General features: G+C 41.6%; 1 protein-coding gene across 1 annotated transcript in view; it reads left to right on the top strand.

The window, feature by feature from the left end:
* The window catches only part of LOC126187869 (uncharacterized), a 1070755-nt gene that overhangs the window by 435920 nt on the left and 622708 nt on the right, over nucleotides 1-12127 (top strand). The window lies entirely within an intron of this gene.

Here is a 12127-nt window from a genome sequence, read left to right as displayed (position 1 = left end):
ACACTAGCCCCTCTCCTCACGTTCGGTCTGTGGAATCGGTTCGTCAGTATTTGATGTGGTTTACGAAATATATCCAGCGATAACGTTAGGTGACTCACCCTGTATACTACTTTATTCAGGTCAGACTATTAGGTTATGATGAAATATCACAATAAATTGACACTTTGTTGCCTGATTTACATTGTACAGGTCTGCGTTGATTAAACTGCAGAGCATAAATTTTTTGGTTTATCTTGTTAGCGAGGACTCCCTTTCATTGGTGCTTCATATCACGGGCCTCATAGTACAAGCACACCGTAACTGGTCCGTCATGTGATTGACTTTGCGACTTGGGAACATTTTTAATTGGCATGAAATATTACAGAACTCACTGTGAGGGCTCATTTTCGTCGGCAGGAAATTTAACTGGCCACGCAATCAAGACACACACTTTCAGTGGTCCGTCACATGACAGGCTTGGAAACAAGGACACGTTTTCACCTGTCTGTCATATGACAGTATCCACGTTAAAGGGTTAGAGACCTCTCGTATGATAAAGAACTATATCTCCACATGGCAAAAAAATCTAGCACCCGTTACAGCCAATGGAACGAAACTTTATTGGATCGTTCAGATTGGTTGTCTTAGCAGTGGCGAAAAAATTTAAAGTGCCTGACTCTTCTACCCGTAATATCAAAACTGTGTATAGGTATGCCTGTGTGACCCAATTCTATCCGCTGTGCATGTTACATCAAAACGTGTTAAGGTATTCATAAAACGTTATTGCAGTTTTCTGCATACATTGGTGATATAGCTGGGAGCAGCAAAAGGATATAACAATTTTTAATTGGTATTATCTCTTTTTTTACACAACATTCAACATGTTTATTGAAACAACATATTGGGGTATATGTGGTATTTAAGGGCTCCAAAATGAAGTGTATAAAACACTCTTGTGATTTCTAAGTAACGTTCTGGTGTATAAGCAGTATCCTAGTTTTGCTGTCCATTTTTCAAGTCGCCTGCAGAAGTTGACAAAAACATACCCTCCACTCCATTTGGTATGGAACAATTTCCTGATGAATGACCCATTTAATGTAGTCTAATGTTCGTGATCTGTTTATATGCACCCTCGATTTAAAGTATTCCATAAAAAGAGGACACACATGCTGAGAACTGCCGCACGTGTCGGTCAAGTAGTGTCACCATTAGGGGAAACTATGCCACCAGGAAATTTGACAGTTATGTGTGTGAACGGTCCCCCATGTTTCGGAAACCATTTTGTAATTTTTGCTTATTAGCTCTGTGATTGAACGTTACTGATGGTGCAGGATGCGGTAAAAAGATCTAAAGGCTTATGTGTCGTCTTCTTACTCCGCATTGATAGCAACTGCTTGTGTACCACTCCTTCAAATAAGTATGGCCCAATTACATATTTCATCATAGCCCCGCAGCACAGTCACAGAGAAGGGGATGTCCATGCATGTCTTTAGGCACTTTACTTGACTAAACGGTGGAGCCGTCATTGTTAACATTACCACATAAACGGCAATAAAATTCATTGCACTTCATGAGAACGAAGTCACGAATCATAACTTCAGTCGTATGATCTGAAAATGTTGCGTGTTTTGCGTAATCTTGAACCTGCAGCTACTGAATCACCTCTGTATGGGTGAAAGAGTAAATTATAATGAAGAACTCGTCATACCCTGAGACTGGATTCATAGCAGAAGCCTGTTTATGAACTGGCTACATGGACTAGACTCCATACCGTGTCTTACTCTCTCAATGTTTTTTTGTGTTCGTTCTGACGATACACGATCCGTTGACTTTTGCTTGAGAGCTAAATCTGTTTCGCTGAAGTTCCCACTCGTAACAAAATTATATCGACTGGAACACGTCCTCTTCGACCCAGCTGACGTGCTAGCGGTAAAGATGCTGAGTTGCAACGTAGCTTAAAAATGTTTGCATATCAAATGCGCGGTGCTAAAACGACTAAGACCTGCTCACACGCAAGAGCAAGCGGATTAGGGATAGCTTCTGCATACTTGTGGATGCTCTCGCCACCACAGTGAAGAAGAGTGGAATGTTGGGGCATTGTCGAATAAGTGGCAGGTTGTCAAATCTTAAACTACCTGTCGGCATGACAAATGATTGCTGCACTGGCGAGATGTGCAGTATCACCGCATAAGATTGCTGCCAGGTCAACGATGCCCGGTGCACGGGACACCTCACCTCCGACTGCTTGTGGACAATGGGCTTCTTAAGTGCGAGGGTTTACCGAGAGGACCTTGATTCGCGTGCAACCCCTGCCTCCCGACTAAAATGCCAGGGCGACAGCGTGTTGGTTACAAAGACACCCGTCGACAATCACGGATTGTAAAAAGGGTAGAATCACTACAGAGCAGAAACCCCTTACCAGTCCACAGTTCTGTGCTGGACAAGAACGATGGTGAACTGCCACGCGAAGCTACCTCTCCATACAACGAACGCCTCGACCCGCTTCTTTTTCAGCTGAACAACCAACTGCTGCAGATTTGCACACCCGTGACTACTATAGTTCACTTCGGCGGTGAGGTATCGTTCCTTTCGCTGATCTCCTCGGAGGTATGTGTCCCAAAACAAGTTATTAGAGGACCAGTGTGAACTTTCTGCCGACAGATAAAGAGAAAACTGCTAATCATTAGAAGAATCGTTATAATTTACAGCTCGCACATGTAGGTTGCACTCTCTTTCAACTTTATTTTTTACTCTTTGCTCCCCTCCGCTTCGTATTGTGGCATCGGATTAGTTCGCGCCTGCAGGCAGGCAACCCAATGATCAGATCTGCAAAGCGGGCTGCTGTGGCTTCTTCCCGGACTGCACGCACGTGTTGACACTTGGTGTGCCACAATCGGTCCCCTTATTGCGCACCTGTATTGTCAGCTAAAGAATTGGAAACGTGCTCTATCCACTGATGATTGTTTTCTGTATCTTTCGTAGTTTTTTGCAGTCCTATTCTGAAGCCTCATAGGTACTTACGAATAACCCCTTCTCACATTGGAAAACGAAACGGTGCAAAATATATTTTTCATACTGTTACTTCTGGCTGTTCGCGTCCCGAGCTTCGTCCCACACAGAGGATCCGGATTCGCATCCCGGTACTCTCAGAGATTTTTCCTTTGTGGCAGGTGAAAGGCAGAGCCACGGATTTAGTGGGGAGGTGGAGTGGACTGGTTTCACGCTGAAAGTCGAAATCTCTTTATTATAAAATTAATTTTCCGCAGCCCAACCACTTTTTTATGCACTGGCTGAACAGTCAACACCGTACCCTGCCATTTCATTTATTTTGTTGAAAGCAAGTGTTAGTCTCTTCCTTTATTTAAAGCCCAACGATCATTAGTTAATCAGTTTCATCTTACACTGATATCCCCCTTTTCTTTTTTTTTTCCAACATTTACTTACAAGAGCTTATGCAAAGGCAAAACCCCCAAAAAATTTAAACAACAATAGTGAAACAATTTTCTAAAATACCCTCCATTGAACAAAGTTGCATTTCACTCCCTTAAGTTTAAATTTTAAAAAAAACTTCAAACAATACCAGAAGCAAACATAATTCAGTGTGCAGAGCGCACTTAACCACTTTTGACTATTAAGAATCAGGTCGCTTAACTATCTGTTAGTTCCCAAAGTGGGCTACATTAATGAAGACAGTTGATTTACAATAATCTATGAACTATCGATTAAGAGGACGGTTTCCATTAAATTTCCACAAGTTAAATCAGTCTATCAAAAGCATTTACGAGAGCGCTTCATAGGAAATAATTTAACCATAGCTCACCCATAAAATGTTCAGCTTAAGTTCTCACGCGATCATTTCAGTTGGTTAACCGAAGAAAATGCAATTTTTCAATTTCAGTTTATCTAGAACAGTTACCAACATATTAACCTGAGAGCTCTCCGCTATTTCCGGTAATTACTACACTGTGCCAGTCCTCAAAGAAAAAAAATTCCAGTTTACTGTATGACCGTACACAGTGAGATGTTACAATAACAGAAAAGACAACCTTTTATCAAAGTACCATGTACAGACTAACCTTACTTAAAATTACATAACATCTATCTAGCCACCTCTTGCACCGAGTGTGCCTTTGTACTGCTCGTGCTACATTTTTTTCAGGCCTGACTACCAGAACAATAGGTTCAGCTCGATCAGCATGGCAGGTTATATATACTTCGTGCCTTATTTCCACGAAACCAAATCAACTTATTGTTACTGGCGCTGTCCATATTTCTCCCCCTCTTAAGAGATCGGTTTCACAACACAGTTCTACGAGGTTCTAGAATAAGACCACTTCACCGGGTGAAATCGAAACCAGTTCCCTCGTTTTCAATGACCAGAAGTTTCAAAAACTCCAAAAGCAACATGCTATCTTTCTAAAAAAAGATGGCTATCATGGCGTGTCGTCTTTTTCCTCCGGATTAGCGAAATCCTTCGCATGTGGCTTCCTTTACACATGCACGCTCCTTTGCTCCCAGCAGCCTCACTAATGTACGTCAACTCGCTAGCCGTTACGCCCACAAACTCCTCCTGCTGGCGCAGAACCACTTACTATCCTTGCCCGCGAGCGCTCTTCTCTTGCTCGTATAATCGTACTTCCAAAGACATTCTACGAAGACGAAACAGCCAATCGATTCCAACGGGAATCTCGAAGGTTCACTAGGACTGGAACGGGCGCACTCATCAAGAGGCAACCTGACGATCTACTTGACCGAGTAGTAGCGGCGCGAGGTCACGCAATCTGACAACGGCGGGGAGAGCGCTCTTCTTACCCCTCGCTCCTCCATACTGCACCCAATAGCGCAATTGGGGGAGGATGACACGGCAGTCGGTCGGTACTATTGGGTCCAAGGACACATGGACGGAGTTTACGAGTTTACTTCTGACTGCGACATTAATTGAAAAATACGTACGTTAACGTGTTTAACTCCAAAAAATATTGATAGTCAAAGGCTTAAAAGACAGAGCGCACTATACCTGTCAAGAGGATGCATACCATTCAGTGCCTCACTGAAAAAAGAATTCATTCTATCAGGTTTGACTGAAGCTACTAAATAAAACAAGTTCTTTACTAAAATTATGGTGCTCTATTATCGCTTTAGCGATATACATGATGCTACCAAGTACACCCTAAGGCGCAGATCTTGAGACAAAAGCATACTTAATCAAAGTTTTCTACTGTTCTGTCCATTCATACAGCACATTCTTTCACTAGTAGTCAGCATAAACATAGAACCTGCGACCTGTTGTTCAAAGAATTGCAGTTTCAACTAGGCAAGAAACAGTCTGAAAAACCACAGAATATTCGTCAATTTAGTAAGGTCGCCCAAAACTACGAGTATACTGTTCGCTAGTATTCCGTAACCTGAAATTCCTGAAATACGGTTCATAGCATGTCACACTGTCGCTTATTCCACTGGAAGAAAATCGCAATTTTCACTATAAATCACAGCACTACTGAAAACGTGCTTTCAACGGATCCAAGTGGTTTTCGAAATATTCAACTTTTCAACAAAAAGCAAATTAGAACATTTTCAAGAAACTTCTAGAGCACTGAGCGGTACGTCCTCACAGTACTGAAGCTGTAAGTAGATTCCTGGCGTCGAGCGGGCGTTCATCTCTTCCACTTTCAGAACTAGCAGCAGTCTTTCAAGTGATAGAGCGCAGCAACCGTTAGTCATTTTTTACAGGTTCTATTAGGCAAATTTAGATTTCAGCTAGTTGTTAGCCATTATCAAAGCACTAATTCATAGCATGAATGCATGTCCTAGTACGTCAATCCCCTGCTGCTCAGGCTTCTGTCACAGTTCGTTCAAGACTCCTCTCTGATAAACTGGAGCGTACTATAGCCAGCTACCTTCATGACTTTGCGCGGACAACGCGGTGATTTCCCTGCCTGGCCAGTCCTCACCTCCGAATATAATTTAAACATGTGGCAAAATTTATACTTTCCCGAAAAAATATAAACTGGAAACAGCTGCATCTGTAGTTGTCTTAAGGAGAGAAGTAAAGATATGTTTCTAGAAGACTTAAACTAGCTAATTTAATTCGTATTGAAAGCCACAAATGTGACTCACTATTCGATTACATTATGTGATTCACACGATCATTCGTCATTACCTATTAAAAGTGACAAGCCTCATACGTCACATGCATGGTCCATTCACCCCCTCATTCTCTCACGCAGCACAGTGACTGAAAATTATTGTTTCAGACAACTAAAAATTATAATTACGAGTGTAAACAGAAATCATAATATAAAGTATAGTATTACATGTTTGACATTGTGTCAAGGGTTGGGGTTGATTTGAGTCGTTATATTATTCTTCAAAAATCACGTTCGCCAAGATCGTTTGTAAATCGATCTTGGTGATTCTGATTTTTTAAGATGAATATAAAATGTAGTTTTTTGAACAACTTATTGCTTAATTAACTATTTCAGAACAAAGTGTTTAATTAAAGCACTTTTCCGATGCATTCCCAACAAAGAAGGAAAAAAGGTTGCTTGCAACGGTAAATTACAACATCTAGGTTTTAGGTAACTTTGAACATTTCAGAAATTATTTCAGTTACAGAACTAAAACTCGTCCAATAGTTAGCTGTTGTTATTCCGAAAGTTTACATTAAATTTCATGGCGACTCGTGTACAGGAAATGACTTTCTTAATTCAAAGGTGGAAGTTCTAAACCAGAGGCTCAGACGCTTCTGTGACGGCATCGGATGCGAATTTCTCGACCTCCGCTATCGGGTACAGAATTGTAGGGTTCCCCTCAATAGGTCAGACGTGCACTACACACAGGAAGCGGCTTCTATGGTAGCGGAGTACGTGTGGCGTGCACATGGGGCTTTTTTAAGTTAGAGGACCTCTCCCTTGGGGGCAAACACGATTTTCCTGTTAAATCAGCCACAACGACCTCAGAGAATCTTGGTCCTCACAGATCAGAGATAAAAAAGATTAAAATGATTTTAGTAAACTGCAGGAGCATCCGACAAAAGGTCGCAATATTAGTATCGCTTACTGAAGGTTATAATGCATAGATAATATTGGAAATAGAAAGCTGGTTGAAGCCAGACATCTATGACAACAAAACCTCTACCCAACAAGACCGCATTGGGAAACTTTTAAGCAAGTATGGGTTGGAAACTATTTCCAGACTCATCGGTAAAATAAAAATATTTAAGATCCGCAAAAGATGCACGACACCCTTTGGCTACACCGGGGGTATATAAAATTCCGCGTAGTTGTGGCCAGGTTTATATCGGTACCACAAAGAGAAGTGTGAACACCCGTCTTGTTGAAAATAAGAGGAATTGCCGCCTGGGTCACACGGATAAATCGGCCATAGCGGAACATGTTTACCGGGAAGGTGATCATGAAATGAAATTCAGCGAGACGAGCGTTATATCAAAAACCTCGCATTATTATGCACGCATATATAGGGAGGCTATCGAGATTGATCAACACCGTAATAATTTTAACAGGAAAGACGAAGGTGTTAAACTGGATAAAATTTAGATGTCAGCGTTGCACCGCAAGCGTGACGATCGATTACTTTCAATCGAGAATGTCGGCATTACCAGAGACAATCTCATACCCGACTCCACGTGATCGACAGTGGCGCCCTCTGTACTGCCTATATACTCACCGCTTTCTCGAGTTTAATGAAAAAGATACGAGCTTGGGGAGTATCGGAGCAGACCTGCGACTGGATTGAAGACTTTCTTGCAGATAGAACTCAATACGTCGCTCTTAACGGAGCTAAATCGACTGATGTAAAAGTAATATCCGGAGTACCAGATGAAAGTGTGATAGGACCGTTGCTGTTCACAACATATATATAAATGATCTAGTAGAAAGCGTCTGTTGCTCTTTAATGCTATTCGCATATTATGCAGGTGTTTATACCAAAGTAGTAACGCGAGAATATAGTAAGAATTTGCAAAACGACCTGCAGAGAATTGATGAATGGTGCAGATTCTGGCAGTTCACTCTGAACGGAAATAAATGTAACATATTGCGCATACATAGGAGAAGAAATCCACTACTGTACAGCTAGACTGTTGATGACAGTCAACTGGAGACAGCGTCTGCCGTAAAATATCTAGGCGTAACTGTCCAGAGCGACCTTAAGTGGTATGACCATATAAAACAGATAGCGGGAAAAGCACACACCAGACTCAGATTCATCGGTAGAATTTCAAGGAGATGTAACTCACTCACGAAGGAAGTGGCTTATAAGGCGCTTGTTCGCCCGATTCTTGAGTATTGTTCATCTATCTGGGATCCCTATCAGGTAGTACTGATAGAGGAGACAGAAAAGATCCAACGAAGAGCGGCGCCTTTCTTAACGGGATCGTTTAGCTGGCGAGAGAGCGTTACGGAGATGCTACCCAAACTCCACTGGCAGACGTTACAAGAGAGGCGTTGTGCATCACGGAGAGCTTTACTATTGAAATTTCGGGACAGTTCTTTTCAGGAGGAGACAGACAACGTATTACTTCCCTCCACATACATCACGAGGAGGAAATTCGAGAAATTAGAGCCAATACAGAGGCTTACCGACAATCAATCTTACCACGCACTATTCGCGAATGGAACAGCGTTGGAGAGATGAGAGAGTGGTACCGAAAGTACCCTCTGCCACACATCATTAGGTGGCTTGCGGAGTATGATATAGATGAAAGATTGGTGTGTTGATTATTACCATCTGCATAATGGACGCGTATGAACGGGACAGCCTACATACGAACACAGGAAAACTACAGATGGCGCCCCGTCAGCTTGGGAACGCGTTTTTACAACACGGGGTTACTCAGAGCAACAAGAAGACTCTCACAGCTTCCTAATCCTCATTGTATACCGCTACGCCACACACTTACATTTCGCAAGTACTTTCTCCCACGTACGTGTATGTAACCAAATCTCTTCAAAGACAGTAATTTAAATATCGAGAAATCACCAGTGTTTGCATATAGCAAAAAAAGCCGATTTTTCTTTAAGTAGCGCCTCAGACGTAATTCACAACGCAGAACGTCGACTGCGCTGCAAGATGTGCTGTGCAGCTTGCCTACGTACAAGGCGTTCGCCTGCTACAGGTTGGAGAGGTGAGAATGATGCATACGCCAAGTGTACCACTCATGTCGAATGTTGTACGGGACCTCAGCACAGTTGCGCTAATTATTGTGGATAGTGTATCTGACTTATATCTACTGCCGACCTACGGTAACAAGTTCAGACACTTTCCCACAAACATGTGAAATCTTCTCTTTCGGCGGACATATGTTTTAATTATCTGAGTTGCATCATATTTTTGTCTATGCGTCGAGTTCCAAGTTAAATACTTTTATTGGCCGTGTCGCCTCTTTTCCCGTGGGCGAGCGAATCTTACAAAACTATTTCTTTTACTTCTGGTCCAGTGTGGCCAGGATAGTGGCAATATAAAAATCTAGTTTCATTAATAGTATAGAAGTAGAATTTCTTAACTTTTTTGTTTATTTTGAATCGAATACAAAGATCTGATAGTGCTGCAAGCATGTACTTTTCGTACACTTTTTACGTAAAATTATTTGAATTAATTTCGCCAATTAGTATGATACTGATTGTGCTGCTTATAGTGGCGTATAAAAAGAAATGGGGGAGTTCGTTTCAATAGCATATAATTCTTTGACTTGATGAACGTGAACTAACGTCCTTCCGAGTCGTCTTCATCTTCGTAAAGAGGGAGAGTAAAATAAGTGTTTGCTCTACACATCGTAGAGATAATATCTTTGACATATTACATATGGATATGAATCTCACTGGAGGTGCAAAATAAAACTGAGATGTTACGATGTATGCCATTATTGAAATTCTGTAACATCATCATCATCATCATCATTTAAGACTGATTATGCCTTTCAGCGTTCAGTCTGGAGCATAACCCCCCTTATACAGTTCCTCCATGATCCCCTATTCAGTGCTAACATTGGTGCCTCTTCTGATGTTAAACCTATTACTTCAAAATCATTCTTAACCGAATCCAGGTACCTTCTCCTCGGTCTCCCCCGACTCCTCCTACCCTCTACTGCTGAATCCATGAGTCTCTTGGGTAACCTTGCTTGTTCCATGCGTGTAACATGACCCCACCATCTAAGCCTGTTCGCCCTGACTGCTACATCTATAGAGTTCATTCCCAGTTTTTCTTTGATTTCCTCATTGTGGACACCCTCCTGCCATTGTTCCCATCTACTAGTACCTGCAATCATCCTAGCTACTTTCATATCCGTAACCTCAACCTTGTTGATAAGGTAACCTGAATCCACCCAGCTTTCGCTCCCATACAACAAAGTTGGTCGAAAGATTGAACGGTGCACAGATAACTTAGTCTTGGTACTGACTTCCTTCTTGCAGACGAGAGTAGATCGAAGCTGAGCGCTCACTGCATTAGCTTTGCTATACCTCGCTTCCAGTTCTTTCACTATGTTGCCATCCTGTGAGAATATGCTTCCTAAGTACTTGAAACCGTCCACCTGTTGTAACTTTGTTCCTTGAAAATCTGTAAAGCTCCGGAAATACGAACAAGCATGGGCCTGTTAGCTCGCACTATTTATTTTCACCTGGTTAAAAAGTGTTTGGGATGGAACTCGTGGTGGCGTACTCACTGATGGAATGTGTGTTTGATTGTAACACACGGCCCATCTGTTGCAGTATGACACAATAATGTGAAAAGACCCCTCACTTGCTTGAGTTAAGTAGAAATCGATCTCGACTTAACAGAAGTGTAACAAGTGCTACGAATCAGAGAAGTGACGTTGTTACTGAGAGATTATACAACGACGGGACTCGATTTAGAAGACAGATATCTAATCAAAATTATTTCCTATCCAATGACATGATTGTTTAATAGACTGCGTCACGGTTAGTCCTGGCCATCACCGTTTTCTTTACTAACGTAGTCGCAAATGATCTCCCTGTCGATGATCTTGTTATATGCTAAAGGTTTCCCCTCGTTCCTTTTTATCAAACTGAAGTCTAGGCATTGTCTCGTCATTATCAAATACGCACTTTTAGACATGAAAATGAAACAGACTGTTGTCAAATAGCTGAGTGCAAACCAACTGGTACAGCTAAATATGTGACATGTGTAAGTGTAAGCTCTGCACAAGTGTTCTGTTCAGTTACTTTTTAAGTATTCACATGCTTAATATTTAGGTAATAGTCAGAAAATCAGTTCAAACTGGACATAGCTGTCGCTATGTAAGTCCTATCAACAAAACAGCGACCTATAATACGGGTGTTCAAAATCCCACACTACACGTAGATATTTCCCTCCATTAGTCGCAGTTCTTCTTGGTTGGTTTCCTTTATCCTCCGCAATTCCGACTGAATTTTTATATTGGCTGGAAATGCAGGTCGTGAAGATTTGGAGCAATCACGATATACACTGATGTGCAAAGTGAATGTGACTTTCGCGTGATATATCATTGCTAAGTAATGTAGCTCTACAAAACTTGGACCATACTATATAGAAATAACTGCAACATTATAGTACATAAAGTGACTGAAAGAAATAAGCAATGAGACGAACAGAAATTACACTTTTCTTCTGTGACGATCTTAGGAGGTTTACCATGGCTTGTCACCTGAATATAATATATATTTTCAAATATCTTTGTATAACTCACCATTATGGTGTTTAAGGAAAAGAGAAATATCTACCTAAAATATCTACAGAAATTGCCAGTTGGCGCGTAGATATACGTTCACCTGGGATTCAGAAGGCACATGATACTGTTTCATTGCTTTATACCTCATCACTACATAGCAGAGTTTGTACTGTACTTGATATCAGAAGCAAAATTTCATTTCCTCATTTTGCCTCATTTGTTAGCCCCTGGCGCGCTGAGGCACAATTCAAGAGTCACAGGGGCTGTGCAGGTATGACACCTGAGTTTTATACATCGGGAGGTGGCTGTCAGGATGTCAAGAATTCTTTTCTGCTCCTCTCCCATGCTCATTTCCTCACTGCTCCATGAAGATTGTTGTAGTAAACAAAATGAGGCTCATATGGCACTTATTTCACTGCCAATAGGCCTACGTGGACCCCAGACAAATGGAAAACCTTGGCT

This window comes from Schistocerca cancellata, chromosome 1 (assembly GCF_023864275.1).
Source record: "Schistocerca cancellata isolate TAMUIC-IGC-003103 chromosome 1, iqSchCanc2.1, whole genome shotgun sequence".
Classification (NCBI taxonomy): Eukaryota; Metazoa; Arthropoda; class Insecta; order Orthoptera; family Acrididae; genus Schistocerca; species Schistocerca cancellata.
Note: the sequence above shows the minus strand (reverse complement) of the source record. Positions and strands in the feature narration are given on the sequence as shown.